Source organism: Balaenoptera ricei, chromosome 10 (assembly GCF_028023285.1).
Source record: "Balaenoptera ricei isolate mBalRic1 chromosome 10, mBalRic1.hap2, whole genome shotgun sequence".
In the NCBI taxonomy this organism is placed as follows: Eukaryota; Metazoa; Chordata; class Mammalia; order Artiodactyla; family Balaenopteridae; genus Balaenoptera; species Balaenoptera ricei.
In genome coordinates, this window is record NC_082648.1 from 34,366,773 (window position 1) to 34,379,813 (window position 13,041).

Sequence of the window (13,041 nt, forward strand, 5' to 3'; positions counted from 1 at the left end):
ATTACCAGGCTTTGGCCTCTACACCTCATTTCTCCTCATGTTCCTGTGTTTGAGTTAGAGGAAACAGTGTGGACTTATTTCTTAAGTGACAGGAGAAATTCACACTTTTTTTTTTTTCACACTTTTTAAAATAATTTGACCAAATGAATTATTTTGGAATTACCTTAAGAGAATCCCACTGCCCAGGGATCAAAGGGGTTATTTGAATACTATGGATAATATGGTCCAAGGAAAGTCAGGAAAGTAAAAAACATTCTTCCATATTGACCTTGGTCACAAGCATGGCAGGAGCTATTCTGAGACTTTGACCATAGGAGCATGTCTGTGAACAGCTGTCAAATTGGATGTGGCCTAGCTCGTTTACATTTTTAGCAGTGTTAATGCTCATGTGCTATACAAATACTTGGACCAACTTTGGGGCAAATGGAACTAATCAGACTACAGTCAGCTCCTTTCACTTATGTAAAAAAAATGGTCTCAACTAACACCATCCAAGAGAAATTTCTTTGTTGTTGGGAGTATTCTACATCTGTGTTGTTGAATAGTATGGTAGCCACTAACCCACTAACCACAGGTGGGTATCGATTGGTTAAAATGCGGCTAATGTAACTGAGGAACTGAATTTCTGATTTTATTAATTTTAGTTAATTTAAATTTCAGTAGCCACATGTGGCTTATGACTACTGCATTGGATAGTACAGTGAGGCTATTGCACTGGATTTGATTAAGGAATCATATCCAGTGCAACAGACTTTAAGATTTTATAGCCTTAAAGTTTACAGTTCAATTTTTATTCTATCCTAGCATTTTAAAAAATCTCTCTGTTGATTTCTTTTGTGAGGTGGGTATTTTGTTAAAAACATGTACCGCTTCTTTAAAAACTGAAATAAAATATAAGCTCAGGAAACAAGCATTAAAAATAGGAATTTATGGAGTAGCCTACAAAGAGGTGTCTTAGAAACTAGAACACTGAAAGAACCCCCTCACAGAAAAGTGTTTAGTAAGTATTTTGGTTGTAAAATTTCACACACACACACATAAAAACACCAGTCTTGCCATTTTATAACTTACAGATCTTGAAAGCCTGGGTCATTGTACATTAGTGGTGGGAATAAAGAATGAATTCATTTTAATCCAAATACAAAAGAGTTGTGTTTCTAGACCTCAAAAAATTATCATCAGTTGGGGCATTCTGAGAAAAACAGTTCCCTTTCAACTGTAACAACAAAAATAAAATAATAAAATGACAAAATAAATAGCAGTATAATTAGAGAAGCAGTTTGTACTGAACCTCCTTTCACACTCTTCCCCAGTTGTAGGATTCCGCCCATCAATCACATACATTGATCTGAGAAATACTTGTGAAGTGCTGTTTCTTCCAAGGCCTCATTAGTTCATTTTGGCTCTAATAATATTTTCTATTATGTGAGTATTATTTTATATATATTCAGTATTTACTCCAAAGTATGTGCAATTCAGACTCATCATTCAATAGTAAACCAATCTCCTTTGAGTATAAATGTACTCTTTTAACCTGGTAAGGGTATCATAAGCCATTCATTCACTTCAAGTCCTAAGTTGTGAGTCATTGTCTACTCACCTGTGTCCCACATTCTCTTCTCCCAACCAACATATTCAAATTGTCAAATTCTGTGATTCTTCCTCTATAATATTTTTCACCTCCACTCCTCCTTTCCTTTACTGCCAATCTTCTCGATTTATTGAATCCACACTTTTCTCCACTCCTAACGTATCTCGATCCTGGCCTCTGCGCTTTAAGTCATCTTCCACCTGCGGCCAGTACATTGTTCTTCAGGCTCCTTTGCTCAAAAGTCTTTCCTGACAGATTTCCACTATCTGCAGGACACGGTCCTGTTATACCAGTTACACCTGGCTCGGAGAACACTGAATCCTGAAAGCCTTCCACAATCACCTCAACTGGAACCAGTTTCTCTCTTCCCTACATTAGTTGACTGTATTTCTTTTCAGAATAACTCCAAAATGTATAAATTAATGTCATTAGTGGAGAATTATTATTTTAGATATTGCAAAGCATTTTCAATGCCCTACCTTATGTTTAAGTTTCCCTAGTAATTCTGGGATCTAAGTAGGACAGGCAGGATTGTTTCCCCATTTTGTAAGGAAGGAAACCAGCTGAGGTTAGGAAAGTGAGAGAGTAATTCAAGATTACACAGCCGGTAAGAGATCCAATTTCTGCATTCTTTCCATATTAATAAAATAAATGTTTCAATAAAAAGAATATCTCCAGTGCCTAGAATAGTGCCTCGCATATAATAACTGTTAAAAAATATGTGTTGATTGATTGAATGAATGAAGGCCATTGCTAAGGGCCTTTTGAATATCATGACTGGTATTTGAACTGGTTTATCTAGGCAATGAGCAGGTGATCCAGTGATCATTGAGCAGGAGGGGTGCAGGTAAATTTGAGAAAACGATTAGGAAGTGAGATAAAAACTTCATACAGTGAGACAGTGGGAACCGAGATAAACAGGGGAGAGTGAGAGACATTTTGAAGAATGAGTTAAGAATTATTGCTTCTTGACACTAATTGAACGTGAGGTCAAAGGAGAAGGCAGAGCCAAACATTCAGCCATTGTGTGGCAAGAGTGGTACCCATTCCAGAGAGAGATAAGCCTGGAGGAGGAACTGTTTCCCTTGAATATAGATGAGCCTTTATCTGCTAAGCCCTTTGGCATCTGATTATACTATATATTGTCTCATAATCTTTATGGATCCACGTCTAATTATTCACATGTGAAAATGTTGTTTTCCTCTATCTTTTAGTACTTTATTGTTCCCATGGCACCTAGGCCCCTGCTAGGCAAAAGGTAGACCCTCCAAGAGGTATGGAAATTGATTAATTTGAATATGATATAAACACTATGTAATTGAATTATGCTGCATCCTTTATTACAATGTAACTGAGGCTCAAGTTGTACAATTGAAAGTATTGTTTTTCAGAAAATTAGCTCATCTGTAAAATTCCGGCTGCATTTTTCTCAAATATGTTTTGCTACTGATGCTTTTTTTTTTTAAATCATTCCCACTTTCTTTTTTTTTTTTGATATTTATTTATTTATTTATTTGGCTACACTGGGTCTTAGTTGCAGCAGGCAGGCTCCTTAGCTGTGGCTCACCGGCCCCTTAGTTGCGGCATGCAACCTCTTAGTTGCGGCATGCATGTGGGCTCTAGTTCCCTGACCAGGGATTGAACCCAGGCTCCCTGCACTGGGAGCGTGGCGTCTTATCCACTGCGCCACCAGGGAAGCTGCTACTGATGCTTTTTGAAGTGGAATAGAAGTACAATGAAATGCACAAACTAACCTGTCCATACAGGAAAAGGTACTTGGATTTTAAAGATTATTTTTTTCAAGTTTTCTCCATGGAAAACTAAAATAAACATTTAAACATCCTCAAGCTTTATAAGAAAGAAATGTTCAAGTCATGAAGCAATGAATAATCTCTTCCCACCCCCCTCTTTTTAGCTGTAGTAGAATAAAATGGCTGGATTATTGTAGCCATTTGAGTCATGTGATTATAACTACAGTTTCTAGGGAACCAAGACTTTTTCCATCAGTGCTTATATTTGTCGTACCAATGTCAGAAACATGGCATTTGTTTTAAATTAAATTAAAATAATTTAATTTATGCTTTTAAAATCTATCTCTTATAAATAATTAAGTGCATTAGTGACTTTTTGGTGTTATGAGTAGTAAATTAACCCAATGGTTGATAGTGACTATCCAATTAAATGCAATATAGATTTTAAGTGCATTCTTGGTGCAAGGCTGCTAGCACAGTGGGGCCTCCGCAGGTGAATAAGACAGGAAATGGACCCTCCAGCGGCTTCACATCCTTAGGATAAGTCATTGTAGTGAGGCAAAATGCAACTGATGACCAGGAAAAGGAGGGGGATTGTAACTAAGGCAGCCACACACAGAAACCTCATGAAGAACATATAATTCAAGCTGTTCCTGGAACATCAAACAGATGGGGGTCAGCATTCTGGCCATAAGGACAGTGAAAGCTAAGGATCAGAATTCGGGGAATCTAGACTGTGCTGGTGTGCTGTGGGGGGAAAGGCAAGAGGAGGAAGTGACCAAAAAACAAGACAGGGGCAGGTGGTGGGAGATTCTGAGGGTCGAGCTGAGGAGGGTGAGTTTGCTTTTATATGTAGTTAGAAACTTTCAAAAGATGTTGTTTTTTGAGAAAGCAGTGGCAAAATCAGATCTATGCTTGGCTAAAATTAGTGGAAGTTACTATTGGCAAGACAGGTGTAATTATCGTACCAGTTTTTAGGAATCGAATCTTTTCGATTGTTTGTTTTCCAAATGAAATAAGGAGCTTCAATATATAAAACAGAGTTGCCTGGCTGAGTCTGGGAAGTTGAGGAGGATGGGCTGGACGCTGCGAGCCTCGGGGAGGCCCCTAAGGCTCCTACAAGTGGGAATGGTGAGGAAAGCAAACGAGGGAGGCGAGAGATTACAGAAAAATCAAGAGAACCGAGAGGAGGGACTGGGGCTGGCTTGGAAAGGGTGGCTGCGAGAGGGAGCCAGGCCAGAGCATTATGATTTGGTAACTGAGTCCAGTGGAGGAGGTTAGGGAGAAAACGGCGGCAGAGAAGTTTCTGATGTTTCACAATGGAGGAATTGGGAAGAGGGAAGTGGCACCAAGAGGAAATACAGGTCTTTAGGAGTAAGTGAGGACTGAGCATGGGACCTGCGTTCAAAGAGTCTATAGAATAGTGTGTGTCAAAAATTCAGACAAATATTGGCAGCTTCGCTCACTGATTTGAACATGTTAAATATCCGATTGCCCAAAATCATGTCGGCACAGTCCAGGTTTAAACGAGGTGATTTGTTTGTATTTATTACTTTTTTTTCTTTAGTGTATCCTGGAGCTTTGTTGTCCTGATCTTTCACGTTAACATTTCAAAACAACTTGAGAAATTACTAGAGGAAAGTCTTGACACCTGGCATATGATCCAGGCTGATGGAACAAATTTTAAAATGTCTTTTCATGGGCAAGTTAAAAATGTGCAGCTTAGACAGTCGTTGAAACTCCATATGCCTCTTTTGGCCAACACAGTAATGCAGCTTGTGGAAATAGAAATGAACATTCAGAAATTGGAAGCATGCCTTTGTCTAAAATCTGGGCAATGTTTAAGCCTTCTTACACACTGCAACCTTTCAATTAGCCGTTACCAGACTTAAGTAAAGAAGCAAATAGCTGGTGCTGGGTCCCTCATCCTGTCTGTAGCTGAATCAGATTCCCTGGCTAAAGAGATGCAATGTGTTTAATAGCCTTTATGAACAGATTTATGCACCCAAAGATTCTGTTATTTCAGGAAGCTGTTATGAACAACAAGGCTCTAAATCGTGAATGCTTATTAGACACTATAAATCATTTTCCCTTGCAATAAACATCAATTAAATGCACTTCACGAGCCGCAATGCATGGAACAGATTGATTCTGGAGACAGCACAGCCCTGCGTTACCTACAGTCAGGGATGTAGAAAAAGAATACCCATTAAATTAACATTAGCTTAAGAAAAATGAAAACTTCTGGAACAATTACAGTTTTACTGTTTTAACTGAGGGGAAAAAAATGACCTTTGTTCCAAGAGATGTGACTTGAACAATGCTATTCTGCATGAAATTGAGAAATTGCCCACGTTCCCAACCTGACTGATCGTGTGCATGAGATCTTAGTTCTGCTTCATTAGGCTCACGTGAATGAGTGGTAAATTTTCCCTATTTATACATTTTCTGTCAGGATATCATAAACATAGCCTGCCTAGCACATGTTTTTACTGCTGCCTTTTTATTTATATATTGGTTGCAGCTTTGACAAAGAGTTAATTCCTGAATTGAATAAATATCCTCCTTTTCAAATATTTAGATAGGTATTAGGAATAGGTTAAAGTATATACACTTGCCACTTTTTATAACGTTATACATTAACTATGCAGTATTTCAAGATTTTAATTTTTCAATGAATGAAAATAAACATATTTAACTGGTTTCAAACTTTCTAATGCATAAATTTTAACACACTGGAAATGAAGCTTAATGGAGAGGCATTTCCTAAATGAAATTTTTTTTCTTGTTCAATTTGAACAAGGCAAGTCTGGAGAAAGTGAATTGTTCACAGATGAATTCACTTGGATTTTATTTTGAGAAAAAAATTAAAGCAAGCTGTCTGTATGAATCTTCTCAGAGCCTATTTGAATACATTTTTGAAATATCCAAATGTCTCTTAGAAATTGTGCAGTGTTTTCCAAGTAACACGTTACTAATAATTGTATAAAAGTACTTAATGTTCACAAACCATGTTTGTGTGCGCGTGTATGTGCGTGTGTGTTTGTGTGTGGAGAAAGAGGGAGGGAGGGAGAGAAGTGTTATCCTATAACTGCATTGTTACTCCCTTGCATTCCTATATGCTTTCTTGAGCGGGAAAGAAAAGAGTAGAGTTCCGTCTTGCTGTAAAATGCACACATAACCCTAGATGAATGGGATGTGGAGATGTGTCTGTCTGTCATGAGCGGACACCACCTTCTTGTTGCTGGACTGAGGAACAGCAAAGTGGATCTTTAGGGTTCATCGTAGTTTCAAATTGTTAGGTTGGAGTCCTTCCCCTACAGGGGGTCTCCTCAGGACAGCTGTATAGTGTCTCTTTACCCTGGATCGTGTTCTGCAGAGTTTCTTGTGTAATCAAGTGGGAACTTTCCTGGGCCTTGGCTTTGAAGAGACCCCAGTCATTTGACTAGGGCTGCAGGGAGACAGCCCATCTCAACCAAACAAATGTCGAGCACAAAAGCAACAGCAAAAGCGACCACTGAGCTACATGGGCACAACTTCCCTAAAGAGATAAGTTAGGAGGCTCCCGACAACCGCACCTCCAAGTCTTACTCCCAAGTGATATCTACCTCTAGGAACATTTAATGTAGATATATATTAGCCAGATTTTACCCATATAAAAGAATTGGGGAATGAGTCTGATATGGTCCTTCCCTTACTTCCTTACCTTTAAAGATCCTATCTCATGTTCAAGACCCAATTTAAATGCCACCTGCTTCTTGATGTCTTCTCAGAGCTCTAAATAGAATCAATGGATTCTCCTCCCAAAATCCATAATATTGCCTGGGCCACTCTTATGGAACTTTCACCAGGTGCTTTGTATTTTAATTGAGTGCATGCCTGTCTTTGTTCTCCAGAGCACGACCTATCTTTTTCATATTTGCTTCATTCCTGCACCCCACCCCAAATCCCACAGAAGAGTGCTTTGCACACAGTAGGTGTTCATTAAAATGTCATTCATGTTCACGTTCAATGTTAACCTCACACTGTGCTCCCAAGGGTTAGATTTGGATAATGGCACTGATTATATTCAGTCTTATATGACTATACAATGTCTGTCTTTTCTGTCAACTAGTAGGCAGCCTTCTAAACTTGATTTTCAAATCTGTTTAGGATTAAAAACAAATAAATTAACTTCTATACTGAAAAGTCCTTGAGGGAACTCTCCACTTCATATATCATTTTTGTATCGCATCGATTTGCTTAATACAGGACTTTTAACAAAATAGATATTCAGTCAGTGTTTGTGGAACTAAATTGTTAAATCAGGAATACCTATAAAACTCACATGAGTCTCTTGACTGCTGAGCATGCATTTCTCATGTATATTTCTCATAGAAAGTTAATGTACCAGGAAGACTTCATTAAGTTTTCATTATACCTTAACTCTAAAAAGGTATTGACATGGTTTAGAAGTCATTGATCATTAGTCACAAGATGCTGCTAATTTCTCTACCTGAGTAAAACAAATGAAGCTATCCAGGTTAAAAAAAAAGTGGTCATCACTTAGTTATTCCTTCAGAAGATTCCTGGACTATATTTAAGGATAGGCATACCTCTGCCTGAATTCCTAGCCAACCTGTGAGAAAAAGACACAGCTATTGATTGTCAAACTTTGCCAAATCAAGTAAAAAATAAACGAATTTTTGAGGGGGTCCTTTGCAGTAGAGAGAATAAATCACACACACAAAAATGATGAACACAATTATGTGTCAGTAATTCTGTCATTTTTTTTTTAGGAAATGGTCTTATAAAATAAGAAAACACAGGAATTACAGTAATTCAGCAGTGATATTTGCAAGAGCAATTGGCTGGGTGTGAAAGTACTTGGGGGTCTGTCCACTTCCAGATCCTGGGCTGGGCACCTCCCAGTTTCCTTGCAGCCAAGATGGGGTCATGTACCCTGAGTTCACTTCTAGCATTAGTAAGTGCAGCCGGTGAGTCCTTGTCACTCCATTGCCAAATACATACTCTTAAAAAACATCTTATTGTATCATTCCCTTGCTCAAGAAAACTTTAGTAGCTCTCACTTGCCTATAAAATTACAAAACCAGGTATGATTAACAAGTGTTTTAAGATTTCAGTGCTATGATCAAAACCACTTTTCTCTTAATCCATATTTTCCAATTCTTCCTAATATACAATGGCAAACTAGGCAGGTGGCTGACTTCTGACTTTATTTTGCACTTTGCCCATTCCATGTTCTCTGCTGGACACATTTTTCCACCTCAGGAATGCCTCCCCAGCTCTGAAGTCTTTCTTGAGCTCCTCAACTATACTTTCCTGGTTAATAATGAAGTTCATCACACTCTGAACTGTATTAGAGTTATTCAGATTTGGGGGACTCATCCTTATATTTCCTTGAAAGAGGGGCCCTGTCATGGATTCTTCGCTCCTTCCACAATACCTAGTACAACGCCTTATTCATTGTGGATATAATCTTTAAGTAAACAAATGAGAACCCACAGTTCTGGACCCTTGGAGGGCACAGTACACACAACAGATGTACAGAACCACAGAATTATATAGAATATTATATGGTCAAGACCACATTTATATCCAACATATGACTCCCTTGATAAATCAGTGTAGGGTACACTGTCATATATTTAAATTTAAACAGAAATTGTAGGCTACTCACACCCATTTGGCATTAAAGTAAATTTTTGTTTCCTATTCCTATAGAATTGACCATCAGAAAGCACCTGGACTTAGACACAGTCTCTGATAAGATGGAGGACCATATCCTTTCCCTCCAGTACTTAAAGATTTGTGTCAGTAAGATATAGATTAGCCACTTCCATCTAACACAAGGCTCCAATCTGGCCAAACATAAGGGGGATTCTGGGAGCTCAGCTAACCTGGAAGAAGGCACAACAGCCCTGGGGCATGGAGACAACCCGGGCTTTCATGGCTTCCACAGTGAATCTATGGTGAAGGTTACATTGGCATCTCCAGGGACATTATGGGAATAGAATTCAGTCACTTCCAGAAGTGGCTGCTTCCTCCTCCACACTCCATAACACCAGCCACGTTCAACTAGCAGAGTTAAGCCAGCGCAGTCTTGAATGAACACAGGAGCAAAACTTGATCAACGGATGATGCCCAGTTGAAGGCCAAGAGAATCAACCCAGTTCTGGGCTTCCACTGCACTAGCTTCCAGAGAAAATAGCATGTGGCTTTCATATGTTGGTCAGTTCTATAAAACAGAAGAGCACAAGTGAAGTGAACAGAATGGCCACCTGTGCCTACTCACCGTTCCCTTTATGATGCCATTCAGTGGAGCCACTTGTTCAGTCAACAGTGTCTGGGGAGGTGCCAGTCCAGACCTGGGATTAAAATACTTAGAAAATCATAAACACAATTAAGATGCATTCTGAAATATTTGTCATGGGCTTTTTCCTTAAGATTTTTTTTGGTATATATCGTTACTTTTTCTCTTCTGAATTAAAGACATATTTTGCTGTAGAATTTTGCGTAGATAATTTGTAAAGAAGAACAACAAAGTACTAACTTCCGTATTTTTCTCTTTAACTAACTCACCTGGTGAATTCATTCATCACTCTTAGAAAAAGGAAAGACAGCATGTGATAATGAAGATATTATGTGGTAACTGTAGCCTGTGTAGAACCACTTGGGTTGAATTTCATTGTTAAATGAGTGAATGAATGTTATGGTGTCTCTTTTACTTCTTGTCCGCTAAGATAGTGAGTGAGTGTGAATGGACAACTGTCATGCCCCCAAATTATACTTCTTTTTCTTTAAGGGCATGAGAGTGACCTATAAGCATCTCCCTACATGGTTTGCCTCTGTGTTGTGGGGTAAAGAGGGACCATATACTGGATCAATGTAGCAGAGACAGACATGGTTAAATTATGACACCCAAGCACGTCAATGAACAACCACAGACTCCACTTATAACTCACTACACCTGATAACTAAAGTTACTTTTCTTTTTTTTCTAAATTTTTTTCTAAACCAAAAAACTTAATAAAATGTGCATGTTTCCAAAAAATTGGCCAAAGAAAAGCTATGAAGAAATATTATGTTAACAAACTTAGAAATGGAAAGCTTCTGTGTTGAAAAAGATCGCAAATATGCTTGTTTGCTTACTGTTAGATTAGTATGATAATAGCATCATTTAGAGACTCTTTTTGTGTCTTAGCAGCTGATCCTCCTTAAATGGTCCCCGTCCTTCCCCTTTCTTTAGCCCACTGCCATAGTCGTGCTTTACATCTGGACAATTGTAGCACTAACTTGTCTCTCCCTGCCTCTAGCTCATTGCGGCATTGGGGAGGAAGAAGAGGAGGATGTGAAAAGTGTTTACTTAAGACAATTTCAATTTCCTGCCAACTGTTAATTTATAGAATCTCACCCAGTGACACTTAAATATAGCTTAAAAGTTATAATGCCACCGTGTTTTCACAAAGCATATGCACGGCCGTTTTGGGTGTTCTTTTAAAAATAGCCTTGGTTTCAATGCCCTTATCAGTTCATTATCAGTGAATTGTTTGTTTCATTGTCCAGCACAACTGTCTGATAAAATCCTTCATTATTAAGTATCTGATACTACTATCCAAACTGCTTTAATTACAGCACATTTTGTGTCTTGTTTTATTACGTTTCATGCCAGAATGCCCTGGCCAGGATCTTTAATAAGGCCATATTAAATCTAGGCTAGAGGTTAAAACTCATGAGGCAGCCTTGATTCTCTGCCTATTGTGTAGAGAATCTCATCAGAAAAGCCCCAAACTTCATTAAAGACCGCTGGATGTGGGCCCTCCTATATTGCCATTTACTTTAAGGGCTATCACTCAGGGGCAATTATTGGTGTGTTCCTCGTGATCCCTGTTATATTAAGGCAATTTCTACACCTAGGTTAGGCATTAATACCGCCATTATCTCCAACACAAATCCCCTGACAGTTAGAAAAGCAGGAGAAATTACAGAAGGATTAATCTCTAGTGCCTGTCCAAAAAGAAAACCTTCCCCCCGAGGATAGAGACGGCCGTGTTGAACTCAGTTAAGCTGTGTTAGATGTAATGAGAAAGAGCCCCCTGTGCCTGCCTCTGTCGGGGACGTTAGATGACCCTTTCTCCACTTGTCAATATCCCTTTTGGGCTTTCCTTCTCTCCACTCCTCCTAGGCTTCTCTGAGTCTTAGGGCATCTTTAAATTATTATGTTTGTGCTTAAAAAATAAAAGAGAGAGAGCGAAAACAACGAAGCTTATCCATGTGGGAAGGCTGGACAAAGTAATCCATTTCAGCCAAAAAGAAGTAAAAGATAAAAAAAAGAGCCTGGTGTTTTCACAGATCCTTTCAATTTCCAGTGTGTTTTTCCAGATGTGTTTGTGGGGATCGCACCATGAACCATGCTGAGAAAAGCAGATCATAGAATAAGGACAAAGAATCCCACTATGCACAAAGGAGTCGGAAGACAAGAGGCTGCAGTGACTTGGCAGGTCATTCCCCAAGCACCCTGCCTCGCCTGATAAGGACACCTTTGACAGTGGCTGATGCTGCTCCTGACGCACCTCTGTGCTTGCCACAGAATTGCTGGGGTTTGGGAAAGGAATGATAAGGAACACAATGCATAACTAACAAAGCTCCTTTGACGAATGCAGTCATTTGCATTACAGCACAAAATAGCTTTGCTCCTGACGGGGGAGTGGCATACCTAACCACAAATATTATTTGTGTCCTTCGATGACATATAAGGGCAGTAGTAGACAGAGTGAGTGTTTGGTGGGTGGGAAGTTTTCATTCTTTACATCATAACTGTGCCAAAAATGTTGACCCAGCAAAGAATGTTTTAGATGTTATTGACCTCAAAAACTAATGAGGTGTTTTGGTTTAAGGGAAAATATTTTTAATAATAATATACTTTCAAAAACCATTATAGTTGAAATTAATATCTCATATGTCCTTTATATAACGGTGTTAAAGGATGATTCACAGTTGAACGGTCTGCCTCAGTGCTACAAAAATGCTATTTTAACTCATTTTTTTCCCTATCCTACTCAGTAGGACAAAACGGAAGGAGGTTTTGAGTGTATGAGGTTGAACGTAAGGGAATTTCTGGGTTGTAAACTTTTTCAGAGGAAGCAATTGGATATATTTGTCACTTTCAGGTGGTGGAGCCGTTTGCCTAGAACACAGCAGAGATTATTGAATTTATCCACTCTTGGGTTACCACAAACTAGAAAATAGAAGATTGTGACCCAGAGCAGTTACCAGCCATATCTTCATCCCTTGTCTGGATCTGCTGCCTGGTGATGACTGGTGACTCCCAATTCATAATGCAGAATGCCCCAGGGACTCAGCACTTGCTGGCCAAGTAAAAGCTAATGTAAAGTGAGAAATCACTTATTCCACAAATCACTCCTAATTCATCGTATGCTCCCCTTTTTTGTTGGTAAATTAGTTGCTATTCTCACTGAAAGTTTCTTTGCTCCTTTAAATTGCTTAAGTAGCATATACCTTCTGTAACCTTTGATATTCTAACATTCACTCAACAAACATATAGTGAACATCTACTAAGTGCCAAGCATTGCATTTCATCAATGGAAAAATACAAATTTCTCCTTTAATAGAGGAGGAAACAGTATATATATATTTGCAATGGACCATACTTTGATACTTCATGTGCACCATGAGAGC

The 13,041-nt window shown here is 38.8% G+C and overlaps 1 protein-coding gene across 1 annotated transcript in view; it reads left to right on the forward strand.

Moving 5' to 3' along the window:
* PDZRN4 (PDZ domain containing ring finger 4) overlaps positions 1–13,041 on the forward strand; it is a 149,062-nt gene that overhangs the window by 16,185 nt on the left and 119,836 nt on the right. The gene's annotated exons all lie outside the window — the stretch shown is intronic.